Raw genomic sequence first — 25,376 nt, 5'->3', positions numbered from 1 at the left:
ATCAAAACAACCAACAATTGAATTTCTGTATATATGAATTTTCCTCTACTGGGCATTTTTATACATGGAATCATATAACATAGAGATATTTGCTAACTGACAAATTATCTCAATTTTTTGTTTATTTAGAAATGTCTTAATTTATCTTTTATAATTGAAGGACAGTTGTGCTGGCTGCAGTGTTCTTGGTTAATGCTCTTTTTCTTTCAGCCTTTGAATATGTCTTCCCACTGCCTTCTTGCATTCATGATTTCTGATGAGAAATCCATTCATAATCTTACAGAGGAGTTCTTGTATATAATGATCAATTAAACTTGTCATACATGTCTCTGAGGCTCTGTTCATTTTTCTATTCTTTTATATTTCTGTTTCTCAGACTAGATAATCTCATTCGAACTCTTTCAAGTTCACTTATTTTTTTCCTTTGGGCTGCTCAAATCTGCTATGAACTCTTCTCATGATTTATTTATTTATTTCAGTTATTTTCTTTTTCATTTCCAGAATTTCCATTTGGTTCTTTTGAATAAATAATTTATATATTTTCATTGATATTTTAACATGATAAGACATTGCTTTCATAATTTTCTTTAGTTCTTTAGAAATGGTTTCTTTTAGTTGTTTGAACATATTCTAAATAACAGATTTAAAATATTTGTACCAGAACTCCAACATCTGGACTTCCCAAAAGAATTTCTATTGACTGATTTTTTTCTTGCATATGTGCCATGGTTTTATGTGCCAAACTTTATTTCTTTTCATTTTTTTTTTGTTTTTTTAAACACATTTTAAGTAGTATAATGTAGTAACTCTAAAAATCAGATTTTTCCCCTCTCCAGGGTTTGTTTTGTTGTAGTTTTTTAATTATTTATTTATTTAGACAGAGTTTCGCTCTTGTTGCCCAGGCTGGAGTGCAGTGGTGCAACCTCAGTTCACTGCAACCTCTGCCTCCCGGGTTCAAGTGTTTCTCCTGCCTCAGCCTCCAGAGTAGCTGGGACTACAGGCACCTGCCACCACGTCCTGCTAATTTTTCTATTTTCAGTAGAGACGGGGTTTCACCATGTTGGCCAAGATGTTCTCGATCTCCTGACCTTTTGATCTGACCACCTCAGCCTCCCCAAAGTGCTGGGATTATAGGTGTGAGCCACCACGCTTGGCCTGTTGTAGTTTTCTGCTTATTAAGTTTTCTGAACTAATTTTTTAAAGTCTGTGTTATTTGTCATTTGTGGCCACTGATGTCTCTGCTCAGTTATTTCAGTAGCCAGCTAATGGCTGTACAGAAGTTATTTTAAATTCCTGAGACCAATTAATCTTCAGTCATTGTTAAATGGTTCTCTCTCTCTCACTTGCCATGGGTGTGTGTGTGCACGTGCACATGTGTGTGTTAGGTGTTGGGATACTCAATCAGGCAACTACAGGCATGCACCACCACACCCAGCTAATTTTTTGTATTTTTAGTAGAAACAGGGATTCACCATGTTGGCCACGGTGGTATCAAACTCCTGACCTCAGATGATCCTCCTGCCTCAGCCTCCAAAAATGCTGGGATTACAGGCATAAGCCACCATGCCCTGAAAAAGATAAATTTGGATATACCATTTCAGTTGAAACCAGTAGTTTCAATAATGTGATACATTTCCCTGCGTGGATTATTCAATGAATACAGCAATATTACCAAATGTAGTCTCAAAATAACTTTTGGTAGTAATATGGGAGTATAAGTACGCACTTAATAGGTGAAAACCTAAAAGGAGGTTCAAAATTTGGATTAGTATTCTAGTATGTTTATCAATAATTGCTTATTAATAATTTAATTGCATCTCTGTATAGTGATGTCATAGCATTCACATATTTATACCAGATATTTTTCATATTAGTGTAATATCTTTATAAATAAAACAGGATGATTGACAGCTCATTTTATCAGTCTGTTTTGCTGGATTCTTTCCTCTGTCATCACCCAAACTTTGGTGTTCCAGACTTTCCCTCCATAAGCACTAATGTTGAAATGCTTTTCAAGGCTCAGTTTCCTTCATGCTTTCTAATGGTCTATTGGCCAAAGCAAGTCACATAGCTGAGCCTAGATTTAACGGGTGGAGAAATACACTGACTGCACCATTTTATGAGAAAAGTGGCAACATCAACTTGCAAGGTGTACATACAGGAACAGGGGAAGTTTGCAGCCATTTTGTGAGCTGCTATATTACCAAAAGTAAATGCATAGTACTTTTTACAGCATTTGATTCAGGAAGCATTCAGTAATTACTTGCTGCCTAACTGACTGATTGAATAAAAGTAGGCATTCATATTTCAAATTGAAGAATGACTATATTTACAATTACTTTTCTTCTTTTTTGAAAAAAAATTTGCTGCCTTGAAATGGTAACACGCTTAAAAGTGACTTTAAGTTCTGGCTGTTCATTCTTATTTGAGATTAAGAAATGCAATAAAATGCATCCATATTTCATCACGGCAAAGTGTTAAAAAATAGACTACTTAACAGACTTTTGCAGGTTAGAGGTTTTAAACATCCAAATGATGAGGAGAAAACAACTTCAGCATTTTGTTAGTATGAGTAAAAATGGAATATATAGTATCAACATGAAGATATTTTTTCTCTTTTGAAAAGGAACAGATAGGATGGCATATGCTTTTCTAAATGTGGAGCTTCTCAGTGCTGAGTTCAACTAGCACAACAGTAGCAATTAGATGACTCAGCTTCAAAAACGCTCCCTAACTACACTATGCAAAGTCAGGTGGTCTAGAATGGTAGTCAGTGAAAATTTTAGTTATGATACTATTTATTTGAGATGATTTTTACTAGGTATCTAGGTCAGCTTGATTTTCTAGCTTTATTGCTAGATAAGTCACGATGGATTTTTTTTAACTTGTTCTTGATGGCCCAGAAATTAAAAGATTGTGGGTCCTAGCATCTCTGATAGATGCAACAGTTGGTTTAACACAAAATTTTTATAAAATTGCTCCTTAGAAAAGGTAATTTAAAAACATGAACTCAAATTTGTTTGTGAAACTAGTATTGTCAGAGTTGATTAATTGTGACCCTCACATATAAAGGATTCCAGTCTTTAGACATATTTATGAAAGCTGCCATGAGCTTAGTGTTTCTTGGTTCCATTATTAGGTTTCACAGATTTGGATACAATTGGCTAGTTTCATACTTCATCTTACTGTTCTAATTACTTCACTCGTTTCTCTCGTTCATCAACTCTTCTGCCTGGAGGTCAAAATGGGAACAGTTACTAATCAAGGCCAATGGCAACCATGGCTACATTGAGGCGCCATGTTTCATCTGTCAAGGGGCATCTATCACTCCTCTCCTTGTCAAAAAGAAAATTAAATTAGACTAACACGAATTTCTATTTTTGCCCCGATTAAAGGCCTGCATCTTCCCTAGGCATTGCCTGACACAATCCTGACTTGAGAGAGCCTCGATGTTCTTATAACATCATTTGAAGAGTGCATGCTTGTCTCCCTGGGTTATTATTCTTCACATTCACTTGTTTTTCATGGACTATAGGCTAGATAATCTAGACCTCCTTTGGGGTGTTAATTAAGAAGAGTATCCAAAATTAATCAACAGACTCACTAGGGCGAAGGGGAGCTGTCTGAGGACCTTGGAATATAACACGCTTCTGGTGCAGAGAAACGAGCCTTCGGCTATTGACAAAAAGCAAACAAGTGCACAGACGGCAATGTGACATAAAAATTTATATATATATGCAAGTATACACTCATTTTTCTTGTCAGCTTGTCAACTTTAATTATAAAGGTTGATTTGCTATTTGGCAGATCTCAACATTGTAGATGATGACAATTTGAAAAGCATCATATGGTCAATGTCTTAGAAGAACAATGGGATAGAAAGGTAATGGATGAGTGATGTGTTTAAAGTCCATACTGAGCACAAAAATGATTGCACTGTAGCCTAATTGTAAAAATTCTGTCATCTCTTCAGGAAAGAGAATATATTTTACCTATAACAGAATATTGATAATTGATTAAAACTACTGATTTAAAAGGTACATTTCCCCAATCATTGTCCCTTATTCTTTTTATAAAGTTTCTTAGTTTACTCTAATATATTTGTATGTATTGGATATTAAAGGTTTAGAACTTGTAGCTAAAAGTAACCTTTTTAGCAAATCCTTGGTTTTGATCATAACAAATTAACTTCAGGTCTATAACAAGCATTGTTATTTCACTTCCAACATTACAGAATCAAATAACACTTATCTGTGCTTATTTAGTTAATGAAGTTTTAGTATTTCTCAGCTATCTGCTAACTCCCACAGCAAAGGAATCTTTGCTGCCAAATTAAAGTGTGATGGATTCTTATTACGTAACTTCGAATTTCAACATGTTTTCCAAAGTCAGGAGATTGGGGACAATTGTTTTCACCTTTTAGCATTTCCAAATGCCCTTTGCCAGACAATAGATTTAGAGTGCTTATATTCTTTAAAGATGGATACACCTTCAAACCCTAGTTTTGCCTCTAGTGGGTAAGAAATGAAGAAGCCACTGACTGGTCCCAATAAGTAATGTTTGAAACCTGAGTTATGCATACTTGTCTTGAGGTTTGGACTGAAACTCTTATAGGTACAACTTGCAAAGCAAGATTGGTACAACCTCCAAATTGGTGAGATTATTTTCCTACAAAAAGTAAGTAGTTTCTTACTTTAAAGCAACACCCTAACTTAGGTTTGACAAGAAATGAAATAAAAGCAATTAAGGGAAATTATTCTGTGCACTTTTTCAGGGCAATCAAACATGCATTCCAAGAGCCCAATTACGTATCTTAGCAATCTAATTCATTATTGCCTATCTATCTAGCAGCATGATTATATAATTTATTTCTAATAGACAACATCCGTATAAAGGCTACAAAATATTCCTACCTGATTGTGTACATCAAGAACATTGTAGCAAATTATGTTTCTTGATTCATTTTTTATTTAATCTTCTTAATATTTGTAAAACAATTTTACAAGCACCCACATGATTTAATGTCAAGAAACTTGTTATTGACAAGATAGGAGTTCATGAAATAATCAGAAACTTCGGTGATTAATTTGAAGGACACAGTACAATTTTTTTTGGCTGTGATTTTTGATTGGATGTAATGAATAAAGTTTTGAAATGGGAAGATTTTAAGCTTTTATAACATATTCTTTTTCAAATATGATATTCTGATATTAGTAACAAAAATAACTTAATCATAGTCATACTTGTTTCAACTATTTCTTAGGATAATTGATAGTTTAATGGCTTGTTAAATATTTTTCCCATAAACCATGCTCAAATTTCTTCCTTTCATCTTTACTTTGAAAAACAGATTCATCTGACTAAGCACATTATGTGTTAGATTATTACTTCTTATCCATCCACTTTAAAGCATAATCTCATGATCAGATCAATTATACCCAGATTCCTTTGGGCTCACATTTGCTTTCATTCAACAAATCATTACTGACTCTCAACGTGCATGCTGTCATAAAAGTTACATTTTAGGGGACACATCATTTTTCTGTAGTAATATAAACTATCATTTAAAAATATATTTTAGTAAAGATGCATAGTCATAAAGGAAGTGGATCATTTAGCTGATACGTCTTTGAGATCTACTTAGCTACTTAACTAAATCAAAGCCATTGTTCCTTAGGTCAACCTTGTCAGTTTCTGGTTCATCTCATTTCCATCCGAGGCTGCTCTACGGGTAACATGGAAGAGCAGAGAATGGCATCTACTTCCAAAGGAAGGAAGGGCATATTCACCACTTTGAATATCTCCTTAACTACCTCTGAGTTAACATAAGTTAACTCTTTTTGGAGGTGTAAACTGTGAACATAAAAAAGAAAGTAGTATGATCAATTGTATGTAGCACATCAGAATTCATATATCTAAACAGCTACACAAACAGCATGTCAACTTGAGAACAAAACATAAGAGATACTGAAACTTTCCAGGAAATATAACAGGATGGAGAAAATTGTGTTTACCAGAAGCCCTAATATGTTTGTTTCATTTGGGTAGAATAAATCTCTTGTGATTGAATGGAGGATGTTGACATGTTACAGAATCCATGATCTTGTCCAATAAATGGTCACCAGCTGTCATCTAAGGAGGGCTGGTTCTGTTTACCATGAAACTTTCTTTTGCTAAGTAGACAAACAGTACTGAGATGAGGAAAAGAGGAGAACTTTCCCATGAAGTGCCAATACCATCTCTAAATAAATACTGAAGAATTACTTAAAGTTACTGTTAAACTTTCCATTGTGCCAACACGTCTGTTTATCTGGTCTCTCAAGACCTTTCAAATGTGTGCCACTGTTCAAAGAAATCTTTTTGGAAATTTTCTTTGGAAATTCCTCTTAGAGTTAGTTGTACATTCTTTAAAACATTTTCATTGATAACAAATGTATATTTGAGTGTGAATTAAATTCATTTTAAACAGTGAAATGTCATTTAATCTTGGTAAATAAATGTAATGACCAGGCTAACTGATTCTCTTCTGAGTCAAAAATACACTGTATTATAGCATGACAAGGCTACAGATAATATATAAAACCACATCCAAAAAAAAAATAGGGCTTTCAATGTGTTCTGAGCAAAAGCCTTATTACAGAAAGTGTATGATCTGCCAAAAAGTTTATTGTTAGGACAGTATTTACTTTTATTTTAGGTTCTGATTGGTTTATTTAGTAGATAATCATATTTTATATTGACATTATACTTAGATTTATAGAAAATATAAATATATTTCCAATAAAATAGATCTAGAGGGTTATTTTGTATATTTCATGAAATAGTCACTATAGACATTGCCTGAAGATTTCTGACCAATGATCTATGATTCAAAAAAGAAACTGAAGAAGCAATTTTAGAACAATTGTTTTATGTAGTTTTAGTAAGTTTAAGGAATATTCTAACAAGAAATAGAACAACCTGAAAATGCAGATAGCACGAAAAATAATTAGATACATTCAATTATAAAAATACTCATGAATGCTTTAACCTATGGCATTTTTAGAATATTTTGCACACAAACCCCACTAAAAATACATTATCTACTTTGATTCTCATAGTAAGCTAAAATAATATTATTAACTTTTTTTGACAAAGATTCAATAATAAAGGTTTAGCAAATTTCCCTTACACTTGTCCTCAAAGTAAAGAGACTAGACACCAAAAAATTTTGCTCTTTTCTTACTACCCCTCGGACTCTGATGAAGTTCTCGGGATAATCTAAAAAACTGGCTGGTTTAGCAGTACAATGAATACTCAGGGCTGTAAATTGGCATAACAAATCTTGGTGCCCAAAAAAATCACATATATTTGAATACACAAACACACACACACACACACACACACACACAGACGTAAGTCAAATATACATCACAGTCAATATGGGCATAATGATACTCATCCCCAAACCTCAAGGAATATCAACATTTATTTCATGCTGACATTCAAATTCTGATGCGTTTAGGCATGTTGAACTCATGGCAATCTGAAAAATGCCTACTAGGTATTTCTTAGAGTCTATTTAAAATTTGAGATTTAAAAAAATCAAATTATTTATCTATTTATTTGATATGGCTTAGACCTCAGATACTTTTGCCAGAACATTCCAAGTTATAGTTGCATAGTTTACTGATTTCGATGGGATTTTTAGGTAAAAAATTATCACCAATTTGTATTTACAGGTTGGACATTCCCTTATCTGAAAATCTGAAATGCTCCAAAATCTGAAACATTTTCAGCACCAACATAATGCTGCGAGTGGAAAATTCCACACCTAACTTCATATGACAGGTCATCATCAAAATGCAGTCAAAACTTTGTTTCATGCACAAAATTAGTTAAAATATTGCATAAAATTATCTTCAGGCTATGTGTACAATGTGTATATAAAACAAATTTCGTGTTTCAGCTTGAGTTCCATCCCCAAGATATTCGTTATGTATATGCAAATATTCCAAAATAGAAAAAATCCAAAATCCAAAATCCAAAACGTTTCTGGTCCCAAGAATTTCAGATAAGAGATGCTCAACCTGTATTTCTAAACTATGACCACCTGTATTTCTAAACTATGACCATTGACTAATAAACAAATTATTCAGTGTTGCATAATAAATTGTCAAGTTATCAATGAAAATGATGAATTAGTTTAGCATACATCTAGCTGAAAATTTTAACATATAAAATTAGTATTAATATAATCATATATGACTTCACTATCTTATTTCCTAAGATAAATTACTCACCTTTTTGCATCCTAATGTAACAAAATTTTGCATGCTGTTTTTAAAGTTGCAATATTCTTCACGTAGAAAGGTTGTGTAAACTTTCACAAATTAGGCAGCAGATCCACTAGAATATGACAAAAATTAGTAAATTGTGAAAATTTCAAGAAATGTGTAATCCATATTTACTTGCAAACTAAAGTTTTAACAGTTACATTAACTGGTGACAATAACATATAGAAATATTTATAACTGTTAATATAATATATTTTATATTTTTTAATTGACAAGAGTAAATGCCCTGAATACTTAAACTCCTTCTTTCAAATTGTATTTCCTAGAATATTCTTCAAGGCTATTATGAAATTTTGTTACGATATAACTTAAAATTTACCTTATACCTTTTTACCAAGTTAACCTTAAAGATTCTTTTATTTTGGAATGCAGATGACTATATATTTTTATATTATTCATAATATATACATGAAATATAGTTTATATAGAATATATAATGTACAACATATGATAGTTCATTTTTATACATAATAAAATGTTAATAACAGAATGGGAGAAAATATTTGCAAACTATCCATCTGACAAGAGATTAAGAACCACATTATATAAGGGGCTCAAACAAATCTATAGGAAAGAAATCTAATAATCTGATTTAAAAATGGGCAAAAGTCTGGATAGGCATTTTCCAAATGAAGACATGCAAGTGACAAACAGGTATATGAAGAAATGCTCAACATCACTGATCATCAGAGAAATGCAAATCAAAACTACAGCGGGCTATTATCTCACTCCAGTTAAATGGCTTTATCCAAAAGAGAGGAAATAATGAATGCTGGCAAGGATGTCGAGAAAAAAGAACACTTGCATATTGTGAGTGGGAATATAAATTAGTACGGTCACTATGGAAAACAGTATGGAGGTTCCTAAAAATCAAAATATAGAACTACCATATGATTCAGCTATCCCACTGCTAGGTATGTACCCAAAAGAAAGGAAGTCAATATATGGATATCTGCACTCCTATGTTTATTGCAGCACTATTCACAGTAGTTAACATTTGGAATCAATTTAAGCATCCATTAACAGATGAATGGATAAATAAAATGTGATACATGTACACAATGGAGTACTATTCAGCCATAAAGAATAAGATCCTGTCATTTGCAACAAAATGGATGGAATGAGAAGACATTATTTTAAGTGAAATAAGTCAGGTACAGAAAGACAAGCGTTGCATGTTCTCAGTCATTTGTGGGAACTAAAAATTAAAACTATTGAACTCATGGAGATAGAGAGCAGAAGGATGGTTACCAGCTGCTGAGAAGAGTAATGGAGAAGAAGGATGCAGGGAGTGGGGGTGGTTAATGGACACAAATATATGCTTAGGAAGAATGAATAATATCTAGTACTCGATAGCACAACAGGATATCTACAATCAATAATAATTTATTGTACATTTAAGAATAACTGAAAGAGTATAATTTGAATGTTTGTAACACAAAGAAATAATAAATGCTTGAGTTGAAGGATACCCCATTTACTCTGATGTGATTATTATACATTGTATGCCTGTGTCAAAATATCTCATGTACCCCATGTATATATACACATATATGTATACATATACATATGTATCTACTGTTTACTCATAAAAATTAACAATTGTGGGCCAGGTGCACTGGCTCACGCTTGCATTCCCAACACTTTGGGAGGCCGAGGTGGGTGGATCACGAGGTCAAGAGATCAAGACCATCCTGGCCAACATGGTGAAACCCCTTCTCTACTAAAAATACAAAAACTAGCTAGGCGTGGTGACGGGTGCCTGTAGTCCCAGCTACTCAGGAGGCTGAGGCAGGAGAATCACTTGAACCCGGGAGGCGGAGGTTTCAGTGAGCCGAGATTGTGCCACTGCACTCCAGCATGGTGACAAAGCGAGACTCTGACTCTAAAAAAAATAAAATAAAATAAAATAATTAAAATTGTAAAAATGATAACAGATGTTCTCAAATATAAACTCATTAACCAAATGTTTTTGGTAAACCTGATAAAAATGAATAAAGAAGAAAAGTAATCAAAAATTTTAAGACAACTTCTAAAGCTTCATTCGATTATCTATTCCTAATAAACTAAACACATAAGAAAATGTTTCTGGCATAATTCAAATGATCAATCATATATTAACCTGTGTTTAAATTCTCCGAAAAAGGAAAAATAAACAACCTATGAATGTGTGTGTGCCTTTACATGAGTTTGATACAGAAATAGAATTTTGAAATCCAAATAATATGAAAAATCTAGAGTATGTGATTGTCATGTAGGAAGCATCTGGGATGTCAAATACAAAATAGAAAGTTTGAAAGAATTAATGTCCCAGTGATGGCAAATTTCTCCTAAAGTAGAAGTAAATTCTATGTTAAGAATGACTCAGCAGTTCCTTGACTGCATGCTTTTTTAAATTGATGAATTAAAAGAATAGCACAGAATGGAGTGAGAAATGCATATGCATAATTCCTATAATGTTTAAAAGATGTTAGGAGGGCATTAAGTCAGTCTAACCTGAGATATGCCATAGAGAATTTCTCCACAAATGCACTAGTGTGCATATATATAAGCTATGTTCTTACCCCAGCTTGCATTCTTGATCATAAATGGTTTAAATTTTTTCTCACTAAATGAGTAATATGACTTAAGGATCTCTATGGCTTGAATATACATTATTTGTAATTTATCTTCAAAATATACATTTATTTTAAAAACAATCTATTACTTAGAATAAGTAATTTATGCATGCCATGATTTAGCATCGTACATTTTGTATCTTTGCATTAAATCATATGGGTGCTTCATAGCAAAACTGCATTAGAAAAATTCAACCAAGTTAAATGCTTCAGCGCACTTGTGTGTATTTGCCATATATTTAGATTTTCAACTGGAGTAGTACCATAATTATTCTAATGATTATTTTAAATACAAACATATATGGGACCTTGACAAATTCCACATAAACGAAGTAACAAAATGAAATTTAGAAATAACCTATTTAGAAAAACTTGTAACTTAAATCTTACCACATAATTATTTGCTCTCTATTTGCCTTTCTTGGAGGATAAAGAAAACATCAAATTTCACCTCTGAGTGAGCACACTCTATTTTGTCATGTCTAACTAGAAATAGATAAACGTAGCCAGCCATTTCTCCTCTTCACTTAATCCTGGCCCAATCATTTCAAATGAAGAGTAGCTTGTTATTTTAACATAGGTTTGTCATGAAATAAAGGTACTATTTTAGAAGAAATGAAAAAATAAAAGTGTAATTTGGCTACATTTTTGAGTATGCATTAGATTATAAGTAACTATCAAGAAAATTATGTTTATGTTTCTATTAACTTTTTAATGTATACTGTTCACTTGCGATAAACTTAAAAAACAGCACTAGAGTTTTATGAACTGAATTTTACTTGCCAAGTTTTCCTCTGACTGATATTTTTTTCCTGCAGAGATCTATTTTACTTTAGTGCACCAAGGTAATTATGGTGAAAAACAGTCTGAATGACCCATTATAATGACTAACATTTATGTTTTGTTTCTACAAAGGCAGGTAAGAAAGTAAATGCAAATTTAAAACTAGTGTAGCTTTATATGAGAAACAAAATTATCTAATTTCTTCCTAAGGGATTGTTATAGGCATTAACTATTAAAATGCCACCATCTTTCACCCAAATAATACTTATTTGAAATAAAAACTTTTTAAAAAGTTTTTGAATCTAATTATTAAGTTATAAAAATTCAGAAAACAATATTCATAAATGTTATGACTTATTTTAATAGTCATCTTTCACCTATAATACATAAGGATAACAAGTTTGTATTCATGCAAAGGTGTTAATTAATGAATGACAAACCTTTGCCAATTATTGACACATTCTTCCCTAATCCTGTTATGTGAAACATTTTAATGAAGTCATAGTTTATTACTAATGATATACTCTTGATTTTTTTTAACTATGGGAGAAAAATCAACGTAACTTATTTGGCTTTACCTACTTTTAAAATCACAGCAGTTAAGTAAGCTGCATTTTGTCCACCACATTTCATGTTCCATCAAAAGTTATGACCTCAGCCAACAAATCCAGGGCCTGGTACTTCACACCTCAGGGAGATCTGCTAAGAACCTGCCTTTCAGCCCCATTATCTCCCTGGCCACAAAGGTGGCAGCTAATTATCTCTGAATAAGAATTGTATTGGACCTTAATTTTCAATAACAGGATCTTACAGTGTGTAAAGAAGGAGAAAGGAACAATCCTTTTATCTTTCCCAGGTCATTTCTTTCTGGAAGCCAAGGGATGGCATAACTCATTCAGCATATACGATGAATGAAAACATGATCACATTACAGTGTCCACATCTTCCTGTAGTAGCAAGTTTCTCCATCAAGAGGACCCAACTGAGATTGGACATTGTCCTGGGTCCCTTAGCTCTTTAAACCCACCCGGGAAAAGTTTTCAGAAAATGATGAGAATGTTTGCAAGTAACCACACAAAAACTGTAATAAATCCACTTCTAGAAAGTAGATTTATTTTTAGTTCATTTGATTATAATCGTCATTGCAATTTTGGAAAACATAATATGTTTATCTCATTTCAAATAAAAATTATAGACTTTATAGCAGTCATGATGAATATAGGTCTAATGTATCCTTTGAAAACTACTATATTAGCATCTCTTAAAATCTGAGCATTAGCTTAAGCAGTTTACAGAATGGAGCCGTTAAAGAATGACAACAAAATCCACCTTAGATACTAGTATTTCTCTAACCTGTTGTTTACATGATTTTACGGTATGTGGTGTCTATTGGCTTGAGTTTAGAAGATAATTGCTTTACATGCAGGTTTGAAAAAGGACAACATTGATCACGGTTGTGTTCGTGTAGTAACTAGAGTTCATCTAAGAGAAAAGCTTTTTTGGCTGGTGTCTGGAAGTGTTAGATGGACATCTAGTCCCATTTCTCCAGGGCTCCCTCCCTCTTCTTTCCCTTCTCCTCACAGCTTGTCCCAGGACATGGTGATAATCTGCCAGCACCCACTTTCTTCTGACTGACTGGAAGAAAGGCCTATAAGGTTGCATGAATTATTGTTGAGCTGCTGACAAGCTCCTCTCCTTTCCCTCCTCCAACCTCTCTGTTGTATGCACTTTTAGGGGGAAAAAAACAGTGGCTGTAAGAAGGTCTCCTAATAGAGGGGGATCATTGGAGGCTAAATGCATAGGCACACTGCCCTGTTGCCTTGAGTGGACTTGCCACCAAAAGTGAGCATCAAAGCAGAGATTCAGTGTGGCTAGAAGTGAAAGCTACTCCTTAAGGAGCTCTCAGTGAACAGGAAAATGTTACTGATTTTTTCTATGTGAGCTCCACTCTGTGGGAAAAAAGACAAGTGCTCTGAATCCTGTGTTGTTCCAGAGGAATTTGAGGGAGGAAGCAGGAAGAAGCTGGCCTTCTCCAGGCCCATGGCTTGTTTTAAGTGTGCCCCAGGAATGAGAAGAGGACAAAATGAATAGCAAGGAGAAGCCCTCTCACTCTCGTTACCCATACCCAGGCTGCTCCAGCTCCAGGACCCTGAATACGGGTCCTGCTGATGCCATGAGGGCCAGCGAGGGAAGGACGTGGGAAAGAATCTCATGGGCTCACAGGGAGCCTTGCCTCCTAGCTGTTGTGCAGAGTAGTTGTGGTAGCCTGGAAATATCACCAAATGATGGCTTTGGCTCTGTCATTTCACCTGGGAAGCACATTCTCACCTCCCACACCACAGGACCTGGTACATGGGACACACTCTGTGCAGCGTCACAGCCACCATTTGTCCAGCTGGCTGCCTGACATGGACACACGTTCTCTCACTGAACCTTCACAGTAGGCCCAGGAGGCACGCGCTAGGATGACGCTTATTCAATCCATGAGGAAACTGAGGTTTGCTAACTTGCTAGGGGCCAGCCAGAGAGTAAAGGCAGCACTAGGAAGGGAATCGAGGTGTCTGTCTGAGAAGGTGCTTGAATCTCAGGCTCCAAAACACCCAGTAAATGTTCTTTGGAAGAATCATTTATATTGAACTTGGCCATTTAACAAATGATTCCACGCCTATTGCCTCAAGTGGCTCTTCAGCCTCGTTTTGAGGTTAATATGAACTTTAACTCCATTGTTTAGTTGAGGAGACTAAGAAGATGTGGCTTTCTGGTGACAGAGCTTGCTACACGGGTCTTTCAATCAAAGTCAATCAAAGCCAGATGTCCTTCCTCACACCTCACCGTGTCTGCAGAGGGCCATGTGGCTTTTCTGAAGTTGCATCCCTACTCTACAGAGGGAGCGTGTGGCCATGCCAAGTCTCCCTTCTCCTGGGCGGTGCTCCTCGTCCATCCCTCAGCAGCCCAAGTGCCTCAGCTGCTGCCCTCGTCCCTCTCTGGATGCTCCAGTCACCTGAAACACTGATCCCTCCATGGGCCATTTCCAGAGAGGGGGCATTTTCAGAGCTCCTTTGTGTGTGGCTATATAATTTGTATAACAGGTGCCTTTCATTCCAGAGAGGCACTTATTCATTTATTCATTCATCAGCAAATATTTATGAACTCTGTAGTATGACAGACAGACACTTCACCAGACGGTTGTCTGCAACAGTAGGGAAAATTATCATGGCCCAGGTGACAAAGAGACTTGATTGTGTATTCCTTTCTTTTGATATTGAGATAGAATTCTTTTTGAAAAGTAGATTTCTGCTTTTACCACCACACTGCAAAATAAATCTTTCAAGCTCTAAGTATCCTTCTGGGCACCCCTTTTGCTGTCTTCTCTCCTGTGTAGAATAGATCTTGCTGTGAAGTTCTGTGTAGCTGGGTGGACATAAACACAAACACAGGCAGCAATGTGACCATTTTCAGAGGTGGCAGTGGAGCGCAATGTTCAGAGAGAGATTTGCTATGGGGTCATAGTGAGATGGTGGTCGCATTAATGACCTTCTTGTGAATATCCCACAAGATGTGACACAGAGTTTGTCTAAAAACTTTATTTAGAGGTGACATTAGGTAATCCTTTGAAAAGTTTTACCATAGAATTAGACACCAGTAAGTACTTAAGAAATGCTAGTATCATTCTTCCTGTGGTTTGAAGATAAAATACAATAACACATGTAAACAGAAATTTCACTAGAATGCTAATGTTGTTATAAAATCATAGACCAAATACACCTTTAAGATACAAGAATGTAAAAATCTCTAAAGAAACACCGGGATATAGTTATCGAAATCCCTACAGCACTCGCTTTGCTCAACATCTAATAGTTGTGGTAGTTTTATAAAACTGGTGGCTGTGTTTAACAGACACTTTTTCCATGCCACAGCTGTCTTATTTACTTAAGAATAGATTAGGTAAGTGTTAAAGCTAAGCAACAAGCAATTCTATTATTTTCATTATACACATTTAAAAAATCTCATGTAGGTTTCTTTCTCTGGGATCAAAGCAAAAAAAGATCTGCTATCTCTAGAAACCTCAAAATGCTATATCCACACAATAGGGAACAGTTGCTTGTTTTAGAATTATGTAGCTAGATGACAAATGGAAAAGAGAAATGTACTTATTTTTCTTAATTTCTCTATTCCTGAAAAACTTCTTGACATGAAAGTATTATCTAATCATGTAAAATGTAATGTAAAGGGTTTCTATCATTTTGTTTTCTCAAGGATCTCTCTACTTTTAAGAATAGATCTTACTGTGAAGTTCTGGGTAGCTGGGCAGACATAAGCACCATCAGAAGTAGTAATGTGACCATTTTCAGAGGTGGCAGTGGAGGTGGCAGATGGGGAAATCAATCTGATTCTTAGACGATAGTTCACATTAACATACAAGGTAATCTACTTCCTCAAGTTCACGTATGGTAAAACTCAGATGACCTTATGGGGTTCCAGAGCTGAAGAAAAGAAGCAGGAGGAAATTTGGTTCTGCAGAGTGAAACCTATTTGCCCTGATGGACAGAGGAGGCCCATTCCCCCCCCAACTTGTCTATTTCTATGATGCTGCCTTAGGACACGTATTTGATTTTTTTAAGTGAGTGGATATTTTGTTGTATATCTCATAAGTTATATTCATGAATGAAATAAAAATAAGAAATTTCATGAGATGAAAGAAAATATTAAAACCATCAATAAAATAAATTTCATAACACTGTAGTATTATAACAATTTAGATATTTTTTGTATCCCAGCTCAAGAGTATATCTCTCCTGGTATGCCCCTTGTTCAACTTTGTGTCTGAAGTCAGAGATATTCTTGTGAAACAAAAGAAGAAATCCTACTTCAAGCAATATTCTTCAATATTCTATTGGCAAGAAAATAAAATGAAACTGTAATAAGGTTTTTAGAGGTACTGTATTTTGTAATAAAAGTAATAAAATAACCATTTCTTCTTTTAAAATAAGTGTTTTCTGTTTCTAGATTTTGTCTATATAAAAACTAGAAAATAATTTATTGTAAGATGAAATCTTCATCACCTTTCTAAAAGTCATTTCAATAGAAGGTTTGTTTGACTGTTATATTTTAAGTTGCCTTTGACTCACTGGACAAATTAATTTGTTATCTCAGGTATACAATTCATAGATTGTATGCTAGATATTTAAATAAGAGCTTTAATGTTCTGATTATTTTTTATCCCATATACCTTGCCTCAAACTGATTACAGTATGCATTTTCTTAAACAGAAAATTTTTACAAAATTAAATACTGGAGATTAATTCTCATCCTTAATTTTATAGATTTCCAGAGGATAATTTATCTTTAGAAACTAATAGCATTGATTTAAAGAAAAGACTTCTCTAGCTTTCATTTTACTATGTTATTACTTGTTTACATTCTAACCTATAATATCTAATTATTTAAATTGTAATTCTTAAGTGACAATTAATGGACCTATTTAAACATGTGCATTGATTTCTAAACTCCTCTAGCAGATATCAGTAACTTGCTTACACTGAAGATTTCACCACTAAGAGAATGTGTGTTCGGTTGCTGCACCATGTGAAATACTATAGTCGGAACTTATTGTACATTCAAATAGATAAATTATTAATACTCTCTGCTGCTGTTAAACAAGCATCACATTTGCGGCATTGAAATTCTGATTTGTCAACTATTGGGGGCTGTAACTATATTAAACAATGCATCTATGTGAGGGGGAAAATATTCTTTAGAAGGGGGATCTTAATCAGTTTCATGCTGAGCAAAAGAAAATTGTAAACTATGCATTAAAAGAAGATTTACTGAAAGTTATTTTTACTAGATCCAGTGCATTCTAATTCACTGCTTCCCTTTAGCTTTCAATGATAATATACGTAATCTTCCAGACACATTCATGAGCAAAGTTTGATGTGGATTTACACTTGTGGAGCTACATTACAATGGGTAGATTTAAGGTATTATAAAATGAGTTTTTGGATTTGTTACAGGGGTACGGAGCCCCTCAGTTACAGGCGGATAGGTTTTCCAACATATGGCAACCACCTTATTATAAAACAAAACAGTGTTAAGTCAAAGTACCTGATTACGATTCGCGACCGCCATGCAGCTACGATAGCCAGGCTTATATTTAATACCGCAGAAACAATATCATTTATTTTTCTGTCTTCTCTTATCCCTAAGTTATTGGGTTTGTAGGCTTTGAAACCTTAAGCAAAAGGATAAAATACAAATTATAGAAAACATTGGAGTATGGAGAAATCAAATTACATTCTCCACAATCCTCAAAAAGATAGTTCACATTCCTCCTGTGCAGTCTGGGCGAATCCTCATCACCAGAGAGCTTTCAGGAGGATAATTAGTAGTCTTTGGGGTACAAGGAGAGCATTCAAATTGTACTAGGAAGAGCCAATTCTACTAACGAGTTAATTTCCAGCTTGAAATAATAATTATCCAAGTTTTTTCCAATAAAACCTATTATTGAGAGTGTTCAAATAATTAAAAATATTGTCGTGTGTTCTTTAGATACAATGATCAACAGAGGTCTAGGAGAAGGTGTATTCTATCTTTAAAAAGTGGGTAGGTTTTCCTTGTTTTTAGCTCTCTTTTCAAATTTCAAATTCATTATGAAATTGTGCAATTTTGGAAGTTGGTCAGAACATGAACATAAAGAAAAAATACATTCACCATCTAACACAGAGGAAAGCAAATTCTTTTGCAACATCAGTTTCTAATAAGTAAGATCTTTGTAGAAACTTCAGTGAATGACAAAAAAAAAGAATTGTTAGTGAATAGATGTATTCAATTGGGTGTAATAACTAGTTAATTTATAACCAATCAAAGTTAAAGCTCCATAGGCTTGTCTTAGACTCTTGTTCCCATTCACTGTTCTCTTATTAACAAGGCTTTAATTCCAGTGGTGACAGACAAAAGCATGGGACTCTAATGAACTGTCTGCTCTGTGCAGAGAGCTGGTGGTAATGTCGAATGTTAGTTACAATAATGATAATCTTTAGTATTTTTAGCTTGTCAGAACTTGCACAGCTAACAACAACCAGTCTTTTACTAAAACTCTACCTCATCAAACTAACTTAATTAGCAATTCAACTCCTTATTTTTGTTTTGGATCCCCCTCTGGCTACTAATTAAAGCTTAATCAAAACCGCTGAACTGAGGTTGTAAAGAATTCATTAATATTAAAATTAGCCCCAACAATTTTTTTGGGGGCTGATGCAATTTGTATTTGTTACTGTCAGGGACTTGAAACTCAGTTGAATTGTTTAAAACGCCTTACAAGAAATTCTCGGTCTGCCATACATAAGAGCTGAGCACATACGATAAATGCCAATAGTTACAAAAACATCATTTCTGACCATGCAACTTAGTCCACTTGGGCCATTTTTAAATATATTTAGCCAAATTATAACTTAGCATTTTTTTCTGAAGTCATTCACATTGCTTTATCCTCCTAAGTGGTTTCATATTTTGGATAAAAGAGAAGAGAAAGAACTCTGGAAAAAATTTCAAGGATTGATTTTTATGTATTATCTTGACAAGATTAATATGTTTGAAAAATGAACAGATTTAGCTCTTCACTTTGATTCTTCCACTTTTTGTAGCATCAAAGATTACTCTAACAGCGGTACTGGTCATTCTGAAAAGTAAAATCAAATGAGTACAAAACCCAAACGCTCTGTACAGGACACACTTTTTTAAAAAATGAAATCTGATCTTTTATCAGGAATGGTTGAAAAGGAAATGTAATACCTTTTTTCCTCTAATAAAATGATCATGTCAGTGTATGCCTGAAGTTCTTTTTCAGATGTCTATTGATGGTTTAAATAGTAAGTTTAAACTATCAGGTTTTTTTAGTTCACATCAAAAAACCCCTTATTCAATATTTAGATATTTGTAAATATTCTCAATTTCAGTGAGACTGCATTTGTTTTCCAGCATATGACATGTAAATGAAAATTGAAAATGCTTTTTATCATGGCGAACAGGAAATAATTTTCATAAATCAAATCCCCTTTTCATTTTAATTTTTGATTTTTTAATAATTTTGTGAAAACATGTATATTTATTTTACCCTTCAGGAAAATTCCAAGTATGTAAGAAACAAACTTGTTGGCACTAAAATATACAGCAACTAATGCTATTTAGCATATCTTATTAAACTAGAAAATTAAAATACATCTCTAAAATGCAAAACTTTATCAAAATACACATGAAAATTATACTTGCATTTAAGTCACATTTAGATAAAATTTGCAACAAAATAACTACTCACACATTTTAAAATAAATATATGCCCATTTTCAAACCCATGGATTAAATTAACAATGGCATATAAGGCACACAATTTTAAATCCTGGTGACAATTTCCATGAAGTTATTCAAATACATTTTGACTTCTGACAAGAGGATGTAATTTATAAAACAGAACATGCCTATCAGTGGAACTTAAATTAGCATAATGAGGATACTTTCATTTCTGCAAGCACAGTTTTTGACATCCCTATGTGGAGCTCTTAGAAGAAACCAGTAAAAAAAAAAAAAAAAAAAAAAAGTGAATATACAGAAGTAGAAAATTATGAATAAAATACCTGAAAACTTTATCTGATTTCAGTAAACAAAATAAATTTTACTTTCAAAAAAATCATTTCTCAAACTGATAAAAATGTTTCTTAAACGTAGTATACTGGAACACAGCCTTCAGCTGCCGTTATCCATATAAACTAAAAGAAGAGTTTTGAGGTTATCATCGCATGACAAGAAACACCGACATTCATGTTAGGCAATTTTTATCAGTGCTTTGAGTTAATTTACTATTGTGTTTCATATAAATCCACTGCAATCATAAGTATAACCTTTTAATACTGTTTTACAGTATTGTATTTCTGGTGAAATGAGGCTCGTTGTTGAGTGATTTGGCTTATATGCAGAAACATACACCAAATTGTTAAGGGAAAATAGATACTTTTTAGCTTACACAATATTGAACCATATTAACCACAGAAAAATGTTATTTATATCAGTGAATTTTGCCCTGGCCTGAAAAAGGATGAAAGAAGCCATCAATTCTTTCCACAGTATTTGAAGAAAAAAAAATGAAGCAGTTAAACAAGTAAAAACAGCAAATAAATTTGAAGCTTAAGTTATAAATATTATGTTTATAATGTTAAAAAAGAAAATATTTATAGTTTTTATATATACCTTTAAAAATATTGCTGATATTCTTTAGATGTATCTGAATTCGATGTCCTTAAGGAAGCTAAAGAGACCATCAGTATCAACATCTTCAGACAAAGGCTTCAATCATTTTACACCAAACCAGATTTGATAAGAGCTGCTTTACAACTGAAATACCTATAAAGGAAAATTTCCTGAGGCCTTCTCCTAAAAGGATATAGAAGACTATGCATTTGCTCAAGAAATCCGCGTATTATATTTCAGGTCTTTCAGGAATGACACTTTCATATGAATGTGATATTAAAATGATATGATTCTAAAGTGGAACACAGGCGATGACTGAGGGATTATTGCATTTTACCTTTATTGTTTTAACTATACCTCTACCTCTAGCCTTCTCAATGGGTGTGCATTCCTTTGATTTATTTACGATCCTAACTTAGGACATTGCTAGCCATACAATTAAACACATCATTTTTGGGATTATATAAAACCTGTATGTTACACACAGGTTCTAAAAAAAATTTTGATATTTTTCAATATATCAGCCTTATTTCGCAGTACTTTCTGCTTTTTTTGTTTGTTTTCAGTATATAGTTCAGGTCATTATTACATTTTGAGTTTTACAGTGATACAATGTATAAATATATCATTTTAGTTTTAAATATAGCACTGATCTTAACTAGCAGCAAAGGTCTTATTAAAATGCTTTAAAAGATCATGTAATAATTATAGCAAAAATAACATATACCTAGCAATGATATAAATATTCTTTCTGTTCTCTGTTATCACTTCTCCTCTCACCCATAAATACTTAATGCAAAAACTGCTATTACTTTTCAAATGTTGGTAACAAAAAAGGATGCCATACTTAATTTTTATATATCCCAAATACCACTTTAACATTTATTTCTATAAATGGAATTGGTGATAAAGGAATTGATATAATCATGAAAAGCCTACTTCTCTGAAATTAATAAAATTATTATCTATGAAATCATGATTTTAATAAGTAAAAATATTAAAAGGTTTTCTGAGCACTTAATTGCAAATTTGTAGTAAAGTAATATCATGAGAAGAAAAATGTGGCTTTTGTATATAAAATACCACTGGGTTTTTTGTGCCATATTTTTCCTATGTAAAGACAAAGAGGGAGAGTGGAGGGGTTGGGCTGGGGTATGGAAGGGAGAACTGGATGGCATCTAGGAAATAAAAATGACCTGAACTTGCATCAGCCTATCATCCAGTGCTGCATGGTGGCTCAGATCTGGCCACCGTGAATGAGCTCATTGGAGCTATCTTTTATATTGTCCCCTGGGTCTGACCTGTAAGTGTGACTAATTTATAGGAAATTTCCTAGACTCCCTTTACAATGTTCTACTAATTACAGTGAGGGAAAGTCCGTGATAAAGAAGCAAAAAGAAAAGGGGAAAAGGAAAATGGGTGAACGGGCGGAAGGAGGAGTTAGTGTTTCATGGGAACAGAGTTTCAGTTTTGCCAAATGAAGAGTTCTGTAGATAGATAGCAGTGACAGTTGCACCACAATGTGAATGCACTGAATGCCACTGAAATGTACACTGAGAAGTATTTCAAATGGTAAACTTTATGTTATGTGTATTTTACCACAATTTAAAAGTATGAAAAAAGAAAGAGGGACTGGTGGCTCACACTTGCAATCCCAGCACTTTGAGAAGCCAAGGCGGCCTTTGGGATCACTTGAGCTCAGGTGATCTGCCCTGGCCAACATGGTGAAAACCCATCTCTACTAAAAATACAAAAATTAGCCGGGTATGGTGACACACACCTGTAATCGCAGCTACTCGGGAGGCTGAGGCAGGAGAATCACATGAACCTAGGAGGTGGAGGTTGGAGGGAGCCGAAATTGCACCACTGCACTCCAGTCTGGGCAACAGAGCAAGACTCTAAAAAGAAAGAAAGAAAAGAAAAGGAAAGAGAGAAAGAAAGAAAGATGAAAGAAAGAAAGAAAGAAAGAAAGAAAGAAAGAAAGGAAAGAAAGAAAGAAAGAAAGAGAAAGAAAGAAAGAAAAAGAAAGAGAGAGAGAGAGAAAGAAAGGAAGGAAGGAAGGAAGGAAGGAGGGAGGGAGACACCATTTAAATGAATTGTAGCTTACATATTGCCAGTGAGAAGGAAATTAATAAGCTAAAAACCTCCTGAACAGCTGGAGACAGAGGAGGGTGCTCTCTATGTGTTTTAGGAAGAATATTGAGGTCTGCGACCTGATAAAGCAGGGCCTGCATGTCACACTCCTCTGAAACCTGCAGTATTCCCAGGACAGAAGCTGCCCTGTTGGAGATGAGAGGGAGTGGAAAGATGCCATTTCCCACCTGACGGGCAGCAGACAATTCACAGACACATTTATAGCAACATCCAGAATTGCTCAGACCTGAAAAACCATTAATAAAAATCGAAATCAATGGATAGAACAGAAATGCAGTTAATGAAGTGGTAACTGTAAGTTTTGAAATTTGAGCAAATGTTGTCAGTAAGAATGAATATTCTCTTAAAAGCTCCTCTTTGGCCGGGCGCGGTGGCTCACGCCTGTAATCCCAGCACTTTGGGAGGCCGAGGCGGGCGGATCACGAGGTCAGGAGATCGAGACCATCCTGGCTAACACGGTGAAACCCCGTCTCTACTAAAAATACAAAAAATTAGCCGGGCGTGGTAGTGGGCGCCTGTAGTCCCAGCTACTCGGGAGGCTGAGGCAGGAGAATGGCGTGAACCCGGGAGGCGGAGCTTGCAGTGAGCCGAGATCGCGCCACTGCACTCCAGCCTGGGCGACAGAGCGAGACTCCGTCTCAAAAAAAAAAAAAAAAAAAAAAAAAAGCTCCTCTTTTTAAGTACAGGTGATTGTTTCAATTCCAAATGCCAAGAAGATGATAGTGGGACAGTGGGTTTCTGGGGAGGGAAGGAGACAGATAACAAGTGAGAAGACCACAGGATGCAGTTAGTCATGTACAGGCTTAACCAATTATCTGGTGCAGCAGCATCATAATTCTGATAATATCAGAATAGTGAGACAGCTAGGTGGGAGTGGGTCTCTGGAGAAACTCCAACCAGTCTGACCACTGAGGTGGAGCCTCAGCAAGTTCACAAGTGTGCAGCGGGGAGGAGCCTGGCCCTCCCTCTTCCTGTGTGAACCTGAGAGTCAAGCTCAGGGCAGGAAGCACTCCAGCAGATACCTCAGTAAGAGTCCTCTTTTCTTCTTTTTTACCCAATAAAACCCTGTCTTAAAAATTGTCTGTGAGCCTAAATTTTCATGGCCATGGGACAAAGAACCCTGTCTTTAGCTAGGAAGTAAGGAAAAGTCCTGCAACAATAGTACCAGATGAAAACTGTGGTTTGTAGTCTAAAAACATCACTTAAGTTAACAAGTTAGTGCACTGTATATCATTCTGATTTCCATATTGTAATGTTGAATGGATTGTGGAGTCTCTATAGAGCCTGAATTAAAGATGTTTCTCAGATCATTAAAAACAAGTAAACTTTGTCAGACCAACATGACATACCCTGGGTGGGTAAAATATGTTTCTCCCTGATTGGTTTAACAAGCCTGAGAGCTTGGTCTTGGTATTATACACATTACAGAAACATTGGAGAAAATTTAACCATTTGTTGTCAAAGATTAGGAGTAAATGAATTACAGCCAGAATGCCTAACAATTAAAAGCCAACTGCATAATTAAGAAGATCAATTCTACAATATTTCAAATGATTTGTGAATGGACTTTAAAGTGAACATTGTAACTTACATGCATTTTGTGCTTGTAATTATAAAACATGCACGAAATTTTAAACAAAGCATGTTCTCCCAACTGTCCACCACTGCACTGCTGACACCTTATTAATGGGTAATATATAGCTTTGCTTAGAGCATTCGTCAGCCTATCAGCTAAAGGAGTATAAACAACACTCTTTTTATAACTGGAATGTTTAATATACAGTATACAAGTTTGTATTTAAATTTAACTCTTGAAGTGAATATTTAAAGCCCTGTTATTACAGTCTACAATGACTTTAATATTCATTTTATTTATTTATTTAAATATATACTCTTCAGTTTCAAAAAATAAAAAATTAAGTAATTTTTGACACATTGTATTTTGATGGATGTCAAAATTGATATTTCCTTTATGAAAATCTGCAGAATATTCTAAATTAATTTTAATACATCTTTTACTAAAAAGTATTGAATTATATAACATTAGAAGATAATCAATTTTTTCTTAGACTTCAAGAAGATATGAATTACAAGCCTAATCTAATAGCAAATGTGTAAGTCTGCACAAAATACATTAGATTTTCAAAAATTTGGGTGATTTTGATATTTCTTTTTTAATATTTAAATTAACAAATATTAAGCATCTTCATTTCTCTAGATCACATAATAATGAATGAAAATTCTG

This window comes from Pan troglodytes, chromosome 12 (genome assembly GCF_028858775.2).
Source record: "Pan troglodytes isolate AG18354 chromosome 12, NHGRI_mPanTro3-v2.0_pri, whole genome shotgun sequence".
Taxonomy (NCBI): Eukaryota; Metazoa; Chordata; class Mammalia; order Primates; family Hominidae; genus Pan; species Pan troglodytes.
This window is presented reverse-complemented; position numbering follows the sequence as displayed.